Source organism: Schistocerca serialis, chromosome 6, assembly GCF_023864345.2.
Source record: "Schistocerca serialis cubense isolate TAMUIC-IGC-003099 chromosome 6, iqSchSeri2.2, whole genome shotgun sequence".
NCBI classification, from domain to species: Eukaryota; Metazoa; Arthropoda; class Insecta; order Orthoptera; family Acrididae; genus Schistocerca; species Schistocerca serialis.
In genome coordinates, this window is record NC_064643.1 from 508,327,296 (window position 1) to 508,340,461 (window position 13,166).

The following is a 13,166-nucleotide window of genomic DNA, read 5'->3' on the forward strand; positions in this document are numbered from 1 at the left end:
ATTCTTTGCAGAACCTCCTTATTCCTTACCTCATCAGTCCACTTAACTTTCAACAGTCGTCTATACCACCACATATCAGATACTTCGATTCTTTTCTGTTACGATTTTCCAACACTCCATGTTTCAATACCATACAATGCTGTGCTCCAAACGTACATTTTCGGAAATTTCTTCCTCGAACTAAGTCCTAACTTTGATACTAGTAGACATCCCTTTGCTAGGCATGCCCTTTTTGCCAATGGTGGTCTGCTTTTCATGTTCTCCTTGCTCCTTCCGGCACTGACTGTTTTGCTGCCTTGACAGCAGAATTCCTTAACTTCATCCACTTCGTGACCATAAATCCTAATGATAAGTTTCGCTGTTCTCATTCCTGCTACTTCTTATTACTTGCATCTTTCTTCGATTTACTCTCAATCCATATTCTGTACTCATCAGACTGCAATGTCATCAAAGAATCGTATCACTGGTATCCTTTCACCTTGAATTTTAATTCCACTCCTGAACTTTTCATTTATTTCCGCCATCGCTTCTTCGATGCACAAATTGAACAGCAGGGGCGAAAGACTACATCCTTGTCTTACAGGCCGGCCGATGTGGCCTAGCGGTTCTAGGCGCTTCAGTCTGGAACCGCGCGACCGCTACCGTCGCAGGTTTGAATTCTGCCTCGCGCATGGATGTGTGTGATGTCCTTAGGTTAGTTAGGTTTTAAGTAGTTCCAAGTTCTAGGGGACTGATGACCTCAGATGTTGAGTCCCACGGTGCTCAGAGTTATTTGGAACCGTCTTACACCCCTTTTAATCCGAGCAGTTCGTTCTTGGTCGTCCGCTCTTAGTATTTCCCCCTGGCTCCTGTACATATAGTATATAAGCCGTCTCTCCGTACAGTTCACTTCTGTTTTTCTCAGAATTTCTAACATTTTCCACCATTTTCCACTGTCGAACGCTTTCTATAGGCTGACAAATCCTTCTTTCGTTTGGCTTTCATTATCAACCGCAGCGTCAGAATTGCGTTTCTGGTGCCTTTACCTTTCATCAAGACAAAATGATCGTTGCCTAATACAACCTCAGTTCTAACACAGCCTCAATATTCTTTCCAAGCTTCTGCGCATTACTTTTATCAGAAACTTGGATGCATGTTCTGTTAAGATGATTGTGCGACATTTCTCGACCTTGTCAGCTCTTGCAGTCTTACAAGCCTATTGTTCTGATAGTAAGTCAACTCCTCATTTCCCACCCATACTCTACCTTTCTGTAGACTCCCCTGTTCACATTTTGTAATTTCTGGTTAATGTAACGGGCTGACAATTTTCTTGTTAGTACACAAGTGAAACTAAACTAAAACTCGGTCCGAACAGGCCATAGGGGCTCAACTATACCGACCGGTCGCCGTGTAAGCCTCAGCCCACAGACGTCATTGGATGCGGATATGGAGGGGCATATGCTCGGCACACCCCTCTCCCTGCCTTATGTCAGTTTACAAGACCGGAGCTTCTACTTCTCAACCAAGTAGCTCCTCAGTTTGCCTCACAAGGGTTGAGTGCACCTCGCTTGCCGCTCGACAATGTTTAACTTCAGTGATCTGACAGGAACCGGTGTTACCACTGCGGTAATGCCGTTAGCAGTTAATACACAAGTGCTATAGTCAATTTCCGATGTATTATTCGAGTAATTATTACACAGTATGTTGCAGGTATATAAATACACATCTTATAAGGCGGCACTCTATATTTGTGATCTCTGTTTCTTTCTTTTTCTGAAAGTGATTTTTGTAGAATAATTTTTTCGTATATATCTGTCGATGACGCACTTAAAATTTTGAATGTAGTACTGTATGCTAACAAATGTTATTACAAGAACAGTATGTTATAGCAAACAATCATGTATCCTACTTTCTCTTAACTAGTTAGCGAAGTAAATTTGTCCAGTGTTGAAGTTGATTATATCCTTTCTGTCCGTTATGGTTGCTGCAACTGTTAAAAAAATTAAATCTCTTTTTGGCTTTGTTGCCATAGGTGTGCAACCTGTTGTTATTTATTGTACTGTAGATTTGTTGACCACTGTCCTCAATGTTTGTTGAACGGTTAATTATCTTATATTGTAGCAACTTATTAGGTGCGTCTTCTGTGTTACTTATATATGTGTTTCTCACCCATGCACTTCCTCCATTCTCGTCTTCTCCCGCTCCTCGCCCTCCACCAGCCCACATCCCCTTATGTTTCGACACATTTCATGTTCCTTGATAAGCTCATCTCCGTTTCCATAACACATTTTCCTAACCATCAAATATTTAAATCACAGCCCCTCCCTCTCAACCGTCCCATGTGTGCATTTGATGCTGCATCTAAATTTTTTGTAAATAAATGTCCAACTTATATTGTAACCTTCGCTAGCCTCCTCATATCCACGTTTTAGTTACGAGACATGACGTTATGTGTTACTATACGATGTTTTATTGTATACTTTTTTGACACTAGTTTATGGCATCCCTTTATAACTTTCGCATTTCGACAGTGTTAACACGTTTTCCAATAGCTATCTGACTATTTGCATTGTTAAAAGATCGATATGATAGGAAATGTCTTCATTGAATGTAGGATTGTACCTTTGATATATGAGACTGTTTGAGAACCCACTGTTTACATTTTCGTTTGATATGATTAAAAATCACTAGTCGCTCATATTATGCATGACATGTAACCTTAAAGGAGGTTACTTCGATGTTTTCTTATTTACATTTTATTGGTTTGATATTGCATGTTTTTCAAAGTTTTCCTTGCCACACGCCACTTCAATGTTTACGTTTTTATGATTATGCTTGGTTCAAATGGTTCAAATGGCTCTGAGCACTATGGGACTTCACATCTTGGGTCATCAGTCCCCTATAACGTAGAACTACTTAAACCTAACTAATCTAAGGACATCACACACATCCATGCCCGAGGCAGGATTCGAACCTACGATCGTAGCAGTCCCGCGGTTCCGGACTGTAACGCCTAGAACCGCACGGCCACCGCGGCCGGCTGATTATGCTTCGTTGATGCCATTTGTTAGGGTCTTTTGGAGATTATTTATTGTAACAGAAGCTATGTTTTTCTATGTACATCGAAATTTTTAATTTAGAATGTTGTAGTGACAAGCAGGTTACGCTTTATAAGTAATTTATACGTTATTTAATGGCATAATTTTTATTCTGTCAGAATATCGTGAGGCGTGTGCTTTAACGGTTTTGCCTCTACGTTAGTCTTCTGCTTGATAATTGTTTACTGATAGAAACCGGTAGCACTGCGCATCTAATGGTCATCTGCAATGAAGTCTCACCATACCTGAACAGCCTCAGAAATTTCGTCGCTAGAGCTCTCTTTCAGCCTGTTAATGTAGCTGCGACCCGCGGTAACGGCGCACTGCGGTCTCCCCTGAAACCCGGCGACTCGCAGGTTGACGCCCGGCCGCCGCAGCGGGAACGCCGGTAGTGGAGTCGAGTGGAGCACCAGCGGTGGGAAAGGGAATACGCGGCCGCCGCTAATTACTTAGGAGGGCGCGACGGCGGCCTAATCCCGCGAGGCCGCGGCCGCCTGCGACTATCCCCTCCCTCCAACTCCCTTCCCGACGCTGTCTGCGGCCGCTCGCCCCGGAGTTTGTCTTGCTCGCCCTGTCTCCTAACGGGAGTCTCTATGTTAACCTATTCCCTGCTGACAGCTCGAAGAATTTGTCTTCGTCCCCGGCGACGAGTGCATTAGCTGAGTGGCTGTAATTTATGTGCCCGGTCGCTCTAGCAAATGGACCTTAGAACAGGAGCGGGTCGCAGATTAAGATTTCTCCCGAGCGACACTGTTCTCTAATCCGGGTCGTACGAAATTATGACAACGTATTCTTCTCTCAGTCGTTTAACCTTTCCAAGTGTGTACTATCAGTGTTTGTAGCACAATTCTCTAATGTAAGTAGATGGTGTGGCACTAGATTGTAATGCAGCCCTTTTAAATCCACACCCTGGAAGAAATGTTTTCGGACTTCTTGCCGCGTTAATTCAGGGCAAAACTTCGAGGTTTCGACAACTCTCCAATGTCTTTGTCAGGAGCGACTGACCGTGTAAGCTGCTGCTCTGGTGGCCTTATATAGCCCATAAACACCTTGTGCTCGGCAGTTGCGTAATGCAGCCGTAAGTATCGTCAACGTCTGCGCTTCAGGAGCCACCGATCCCGATGTAACAAAAAAATTGAAACGAATATCTCTAACCCTCTTCATGTTCAATGAGGAATTTGATGCAATTATGCCAGAGAAGGGAAACCTACAGTTAAATAAAAAACCTACTTCAGGTGTAAGGCAGAGCCGAGTATATGAGATACTCTCAAAAATATGGGTGAAGCACATATTGAGATAAAATCACACGGAAGTAACATAAGTGGAATATGAAGAAAATCATTGTTAATAATTTCGTAACAAAGGCTTCTTTGCATTTTGTCAGTACTATTCTTTCAATCTGTGTCGAAGACCAATGAGGAAAGAGACTGTGGGGATGGGGACAAACTTAGAAGAGATACTAATACCGAGAGACTGCAATGTAAAAATCCTCCTACATGAAAATCAGAAAGAGCTAGAACAAACGAATGAAACTCATCCAGCACAGAAATTATTAATCATACACAATGAAATCCAAGACATGATGAGAATATTTCGTTGTTATGCAAGAATTTGCTATCGATAGGATCGGGTAGTTAAGGTACAAATACCGTCGAGGGTTAAATGTAGCGTGGTAGGACAGGTTTCGTGGTACGGTACTGGACTACTGCTTCCCTAGGGGGGGGGGGGGGGGGGGGGGAGGGAGGGAGGGGGTCTGTAGACCTTGTCAACCAATCATTACTGTTCTTCTTGGTGAACTGGCGCTTCGTAAAACAACATTTAAATAAACAACATTTAAATAAACAAAATTTAGATCACTCTGCAGTGCCCTCGTTCAAGGTGTATAGTGTTTGAACTGGAGGGCATAGCACTGCCCGTTGCGCTTCAAAGCTTTCTCGTAAGACAAATGGAATTAACACTATGTGTGAGGAATGTAAAGTGAAATCGCTATCGGGAAAAAATATGTGAAGAAATCGAAATAGAAACTGTAGTCGGAAGGACAGGTTCAGTACATAGAAAAGTCAAATAATGCGGGAAATTAAAACAAAAGTCTTCAATGTTAAGACTACAGACAGGATTTAAATATTATAGGTAGAGGAGGGACCAAATAAGTGAAGCAGTACAATGAGAGCCTCTACGAGGGGGAGCAACTACCTCATAACCTGACAGAAGATAAAAATAGTTGACAATTAGAAGGACATGGAAAAACTCATGTAAGCATTTGACAGAGCTTTGGCAGATCTGCAATGAAACAGGACACGAAGGACAGACAAAACTTTTCTGATGTTCTACAGTCACTGGAAGAAATGTTAACTAAACTATTATTCAAACTAGTGTCTCTGGAATCTATGAGAGTAGAGAGATACTATCGGACTTTAAGAATATCAATCATACAATCCCAAAGTAAGCGGAGGTATATAAACGTGCTGTCAGTTTGACAGATTTTGTATCCAGACTATCTTAGTCTCTGTTCTGAATAATGCACAGAGGAAAGGTAATGCAGCTGGGAATATGCTACACAGAGATCGTCTCCCCTTTTGTGTTTATTCAGCATAGCGGGAGCCTCTGTTCTTTCTCCTCCTGCGAAAATGAAGTCAGCAAGCGCTACGCTTCCGTATAATTGGTGGAACTCGCCTTTGTCAGTGACTTCGCATCCACCAATGGAAAGCAAGTAAATGTGATGTTACCTTATATCACGTGTCTCACCACATGGCAAGCACCTCACTTTTAGTACAATCTCCACCCACAGTACTGCCTCTAGGAGAAGCTTACTCCTGAAGCAGATTCATTGCTTCGGTTGACGTATATTACAAACATTTGAATGAAAAGTTGTTCTGCGTATTCTATGTTTTCTCTATCTAACCTCAGACGAAAAGACTTCTTTAGCTGCGCTGATTTTCCGTCCCCACTCTTTTTCAATCCAAGTAGTACACCTTCCTCACCTTCGTAGGGACAGACCTCTATCACTGCATCTTTCGAAGTTTTCTTCATCAACTAACGGACGTAAGAGTAAATTAATTTTGTTATTACGTTCTGGTAACAGCTGATTCTTTTTCCGTGAACGGTCGGTAAAACTTCAGCTCATCGTTAATTATGATGCTTATTTGGATGGTCTGGGAGTGAATTTGTTCGCGGGAACGCCTTGAATTGCTGGCGTGTTACACACCCACGTCGTGGACATCCCTTTGCGCTGTACTACACTTCGATGCTCAAAGAGTGCTCTTCGGCGAAACAGCGTCCGGCTTTGAGGAACATATGTCAAGGGGGAAAAAAAGGTTACGGATCGTCGTCGTTGGCGGAATGACCAGGAGAGGCGAACAGGCGGCGGAACTCTGCTTGATGGCCCGCTTTCAGGCGCGCCTCCCGCTAAGACTGCTGTCATATATCGCACTGTGCTTCTTGTATAGGCGGGGGGAGAAAAAGCGGCAGTTTTGTTACGGCTATCCGTCCGGGAACCTTAGAAACTTTTTCCTTAAGAGACGGCTTTTACCACGAGTAAAAGCGACGTTTTTCACAATTTTAAGAGCTGCGAAGTGCCAAAGTATATTCTAGGAAACTTTTCTCGTCGAGTAGCGCAGATTAGAAACAATAGCCGATTTCTAAAAGATAACAACAAAACTGTAAAATACGTATGCTACGAGTTACGTCGGGCTTGTAATTCTCGGCTAATAACTTTGTGTCTGAAATAGCAGCAGACGTATTTTCTGATTACCTTCTTCTTCTATAACCTTCTTTCTTACTATGTGGTACTGAATCACACAGCCATTTTCATACTTATAGAACGTTCAGAAAATGTGACATATTTAGAAAGAAGGGAAAATAAGGAAGCTTGTGCTGCTGCGTTAGACGCTCAGTAACGTAACGAAATATCAATCATAAATTCAAGACTTAATTTCTTGTTGGATTGTAGAACCTTGCACTCTGATGAAGTCATCATCGTCATCATCATCATCATCATCACATACTACAGTTTCCCACTGCTGGCGATGTCTGCTTGGGAGGTTCCTCAGCTTCTCCATTCTTCCAAGCAAACCACCGGGGGCAGTCTGCCCCTCTTCTCCAAATGCTTTCTTCCATTCCTTTTAGCCGCTTGTACCTTTTAGCCTTGTTTCCAGCCTTCCATCTTCGTCTAGTGCACCTTCATAGCCAACATCCTCTCATCCATTCTCTCTGTGTTTCCGTACCATTTTAAACACTTTTCAATCAATGTTATTTTCAGGGTCCCCTCCATGTTATATTTTAATACCCTTATTCCCCAAACTTTCCCTTTTTCTTAAACCTATCCAACTTTGTAAAAACATCACTCCAGTTGCAAGCATTTGTGCCTTAATAACCCAGGTTTCTGCACTGTTAGACAGAATGGGCACATTATACTTTTTTGTTCCATATCATCCCTCTCGTTTTCTTTATGGCTTACCACATTCGTTTATCTCTTTTCCATTTATTCCGCTTTCCTGTCTCATACTCTCCAGGAACTTTAAATTCTCTATCGTTTTCAGCTGCTTTCTTTGGGGTCATGCCCACTCGTCTCTTATAGGGTGCCTAAAGGACGCTGCTTTCTCGGACTGCTATACAACAATTCAAGCAAACCACATTAATAGTTTTTATTATAATAAAGAAGCTTGACAGTTCTTACCTCGGTATTTACAACGAGTTGTCGCAAGCGATGGGCGACATGAGGGCAGTCAGTATCCTTCACTATATAGAATGTCCATGTAAGCATTCACACTCGCTCGTAAGTAACTGCTATCGTTAATATAAGTGCTCATCTAGGCCTCTCTGCAAGTGTCCATCTTCTACTGTCCGGAAGAGGCTGGTAGGAGCGGTGCTTATATTCTCTTCGCATAGAGGCCGCTCCTGTCGAGGTGCGGTCCTAGTCAGCGGGCGATTGGCTGACATCGTCTCACAGCCTTCTCTGCTCTTGCGTTCTTCAACTCCATGCCGGCGCTTGTCGCTGGGCTGCAACACTTTCCACCCACTGTCACGTTCACTGTGGGCCTATCGTCTTTTCTCGATCCAACAACCAACTCACTCTTTAACTCCATTAAATTGTAGGCCACACTCTTGCACAACACATTCCCAAGCACCAAGTTTTTCTGTACTTTCTCTTCACTGTTCAAATCACTAGAAAACATTTGGTACCGTATATATGTTTACCATGTCACTTGGCCTTGTGCGCTTGTGAAGATTCAAAGATATGAAATCTTCGTGGGATATTAAAATAAACCCCACCGACATCGATCTCCCTCCCCTCCGCCCCCCCCCCCCCCCTTGGCATATTATTGTGTAATAAAATGCTGTAGTGGCATTTTTCGAAATTTTATCACCCTTTAAAGTTTTAATACAGAAATTATCATTTGAGGAAGACATTTCTGAGAACGTTCTTTTGGAGCACAGTAATAAATGCTTGTTAATCACGGATTATGAGAAAACCGGAAAACAACTGAAGTGTTTAAGATGTAGTGCTACAGAAGGACGTTGAAAATTTGGTGGAGTAATGAGGAATGAAGAGTTTCTCCGCAGAATCGGTGGGGAGAAGAACATGTGGAAAATTATGACCAGACGAAAGGACAGGACGCCAGGACATTTAATGAGACACCAAGGAATAGCTTTTCTGTTGCTTGGTTGCTTGAGGGAGATGTAGACGGTAAAAATTATACGGGAAGACGTAGGCTGGAATCTACTGAGGACCTTAGATGCATCTGCTGAGACGAAGATGTTGGTAGAGGAGAAACATTTGTGGTAGGAAGACTTTACCGCCCTCTCCCTCCTCTCCCCCTTCCCCCCTCCTACACACACGCACAAACACACCCAAAATAGAAATAAATGTTGTTTCGTTAGGGTTTGTAGAGAGAGAAGATCGGCCGGCAAGTCACAGTTTCCAAGGGGTGGCGAAGTGTTTTAGTACTAATTGGCCAGTATGTTATTAAACTCTCGTTTCAGGTGATATTTTGAGTTTCAGTACATGAGTGTCATTATGTAATCCTTCTCTCTCACAAAATTAGTATCTCCTCAATTATACCGACTGGTGTTTGTGTTACCGATCTTATTTAAAAACCCGTTCTGCATTTATGTTATTAAATTCTTGATTCAGACAATATTTCAAGTGTGGCTTTAATATATGTTTCGTAAAGTAAGAATCTGCTTCAGTTGTAATGAGAATTTCTTAATTAACTGCAAAATCGGTGTCAGAGCAATGCAAATCTTTCACATGTGCTAACAGTTGATTGCAAAGTATCATATTTTGAATCTTTGTCCTAAAGCTTGGTATTTTCATGCAGTGTTTCTTCTAGCTTTCAATGATTTATAGTGAATATTATCGGTAATTAACGAAAGATACAGCAAAACATGTAAGATTTTCGCTTCTTTCCTCTTATCGTGAGTTGGGAGGATATTTTAGCGTCTTCATCGACCATTACACCGGCCCTAGGCATCACAGCTCACGTTGACAGTGATTCAGATGTCTGCACACCTGCGGTTTCCGAGGATGAGGAGCACGTGTAGCGACGACGGAGCAGCGAGCCAAGTTCGCGGGGTTCGGGTTTGGGGTGGGCGTATCCCGGCGGCGCTGCCCCTGGGACATTTCCAAGTCATCAGCGCGGGAGGAGGAGGTTCCCCGCAGCCGTGCGGGAGACAGCGCCGGCTTTTTCTGCCGCCTGCAGGAACTCTGCAAGTCAAATGGCGGCCTGGCCTCCGCAGGGCCGGCCTTTCCAGGGCTTCCGCAGGACCGCGCCGCGGCGGCATGCAGCGGAGCGACGCGAATCCCAACAACCTCCTCGGGGACGCGCCTTCCTCGTGTCGCCCGCCTGACCTCGCTCAACGATAAATCTCTTGAGGACACACACCCTCTCATCGACCCTCCAGTCTCACTCGCGTCCGCACGAAACATTTCTTCCCGGTAAAGGGAGGGGATAAGCAGGGAAGGGCGCTATGAAGCTGTGCTCTTGTCAGCGCACCACCCACCGTCTACACAAGAAACCAGGACAAGTTACACAGCGCAACCACGTCTCAAGAACTAAAGCTGTGTGTCGACATGGAATCTTCAATTGCGCACATTTCAGTAATTTCTTATTGCGTACTTTGCCGTTTGTTACATCTTTATGCGGTACTGGAAGTAGCCATCGATGACAGGAGATCCTTAGCTCACTGGTGTTCCATCCACTCTTTTTAAAAACGATTGTTTCATCCCCACCCGTGCTTCACTGAGTTGTTTCAAGTGTATACTAGGATGATGCAGAATCCATGTTTCGACTTCCAATAGATTTTCGGTTGTTGTGGACCTTCCCGGCGAAATAAGCCTCCTTGTGGGATGTGTACTCAACAGCGTACACACCAAAGTGCAATAGAAGCTCAGTTGTGGAAAGAGGTTCTAGCTTGAAAGCAGGTCATTCTTCGCCATTCACTCTCCCCCGGGAGTCCTAGCAAGATGTGCAACGTAGCTGACGTATTGTCAGAAACGAGGCCGTTAGTACCTACGTTGTGTTAGCGGAAGAGCCAACACCGTGTATGAATGGAGGCACAAATGAACGCGTTTTAGCTCACGCAGGCTGACGTGAGGAGGGAAGAACTATACTGACGTAAGGGTCTGGAACATGACAAGGAATGAGAATTCAGAAAGAGGACGGAATTAGTTTGATACTTAATTTTAATCCGCTAACGATGAACGTCGCTCTTGACGGTACATGAGTCACAATATTATCTGTTCAGAAGACATAGTAACTGAATATGGCGCCTTGCTAGGTCGTAGCAAATGACGTAGCTGAAGGCTATGCTAAACTACCGTCTCTGCAAATGAGAGCGTATGTAGGCAGTGAACCATCGCTAGCAAAGTCGGCTGTACAACTGGGCGAGTGCTAGGAAGTATCTAGACTTGACCTGCCGTGTGGCGGCGCTCGGTCTGCAATCACTGATAGTGGCGACACGCGGGTCCGACGTATACTAACGGACCGCGGCCAATTTAAAGGCTACCACCTAGCAAGTGTGGTGTCTGGCGGTGACACCACCACATACACACGAGTCGTAGCAGGAGATCTAAGTCTCCAAGGGACTAAAGCCACGCGCATGGCATTGAGTCCAGATCTGGCATACAATTTTAACCCCATATCATCTCTGCCACAAGTGTCTCTGTCTTACGTTCCCTAAGCCCCCTTCTCTGCCACTCTCATACAACAGACATACGTTGCATTCTGACCATTAATGTACTTCAGCAGGTTCCCAACATGTGGGATGAAATACTTCGCATTCATCAAGAGCGTTCAACAGATGAAGTACAGTACGGCGACCATGTCTCTTGCATCAAAGGTGTGTTTTGGATATGACATTTTGGAGAGGAAAATTGTAAGACAGTTAGTTCACGAACATATTGCCTGTCGTTCGTGATGTTTGTGTTTACCACGTAAATGTTCCTCAAGCTCCTTGCCACGGTTCGCGCGGCTGCCTGCGTCGGAGCTTCGGGTCCCGCCTCAGGGATGGGTGTGTGTGTGTGTGTGTGTGTGTGTGTGTGTGTGTGTGTGTGTGTTGTCCTTAGGATAATTTAGTTTAAGTTAGGTAAAGTAGAGTGTAAGCTTAGGGACCGGTGACCTCAACAGTTTGGCCGCCTAGGAATTTACCACAAAATTTATTACGCAAACATTCACCTGTCACAAAATCAAACTAGGAGACCACCCATGTCCCGTCCATGGTAAGCTCAGTAAGTGATCTTTCTTGAGAATGGCAGAATTTTCAACAAGGAAAATGGTAGACTTTCTTCACCGAGTGGTGCCACACGTTATTGTCCCAGACGTATGTATATTGGAAGAAAGACTAGTTTTTTTTTTTCCTTGTTCAAAATTCTGACGTTTCCACGAAAGATCACTTGCAATGTATATATGCCTGACAAGGAAACTGAAGACTGCAGAAGGGGTGGAGGAAATGGAATGGAAATTCACAAGTTGAGAAGCTATTTGATGTTACGTCAGTGGCTACCAAAACAAGTCAAATTTCAAATTACTTAGCGGCGTGATCCCACTTACCAGCATGATGTTGCTAGCACTCTTTTCTGGGTGCATGTTCTAATTCTCTTGAGAAGTGTGACATATTGCCGTTGAATCCTCTACTGAGGAAAGTGGCCCACATCTGCTTTAACTGGTCCTTGATATCCAAGATACTGGTTCTAACGATCTGTCGGGGATAGATCTGGGTGTCTTTCTGCCCAAGACAGTACAGGCAGTTCATAGACACACATTCCATATGTGGACGAGCACCGTCCTGCTGAAAAATTGCACCTCATTACTGTCACAGGAGAGGTAACACATGACAAGGCAGGCTGCCCTTGACGTTCCCTTGTGCCATCATAGTGCCCTCAGTCACTCCCCACATCGTCACCATAGGAGTAACACCAATTTGCCTCCATAAAACATGGACTAATGAATGAGACCTCCTCGGATGTCGCAACCATACCTGCCGTCGATGGTTATCCGGGGTAGCGCAGAACCGTAGCTTATCGCTGAACACAACCGACGTTGTTCATCACCAATCCATGTTTGCCAGTCATGGCACCATTTCAGACGCAGCAATTTTTTGTTATGGTGTTAAAGACAGCGTGTGCTTGGGGTGGCGGTTCCCTACTCCGGCTGCTGCTAGTCCCCGATCAATGCTGTGATGTGACACAAAAAGTTTCAGGGAGTCTATAACTTATTCTTGAATATCAAGTGTGGACGTGAAAGGGTTACGATTTACTTGGTGCAAAATACGGCGATCCTCCCTCGTGGTGGTCAGACGTGGTCGACCTGAACCTTGACGACATGTAGGCCTGACCTCGATTTCCAATGTAGTCCACCATCAGGCCTGTGTCACATCCAAATGCCACGTAAATCAGGATATCGCGCGGTCCGACCAGTTGGCCAAATGAAGACCGACTGGAACCGCTTTCAAACTATGTCAGTTGATGGCAATGCTGTCTCACACGAGTACAGGCCATCTCCGTATTCTTCACAGTGATCACTAGACATCTGACCCCGCTGACGCCACTTATATACCATCCCAAGCTTCGTACGACACTAAGCAAGAACA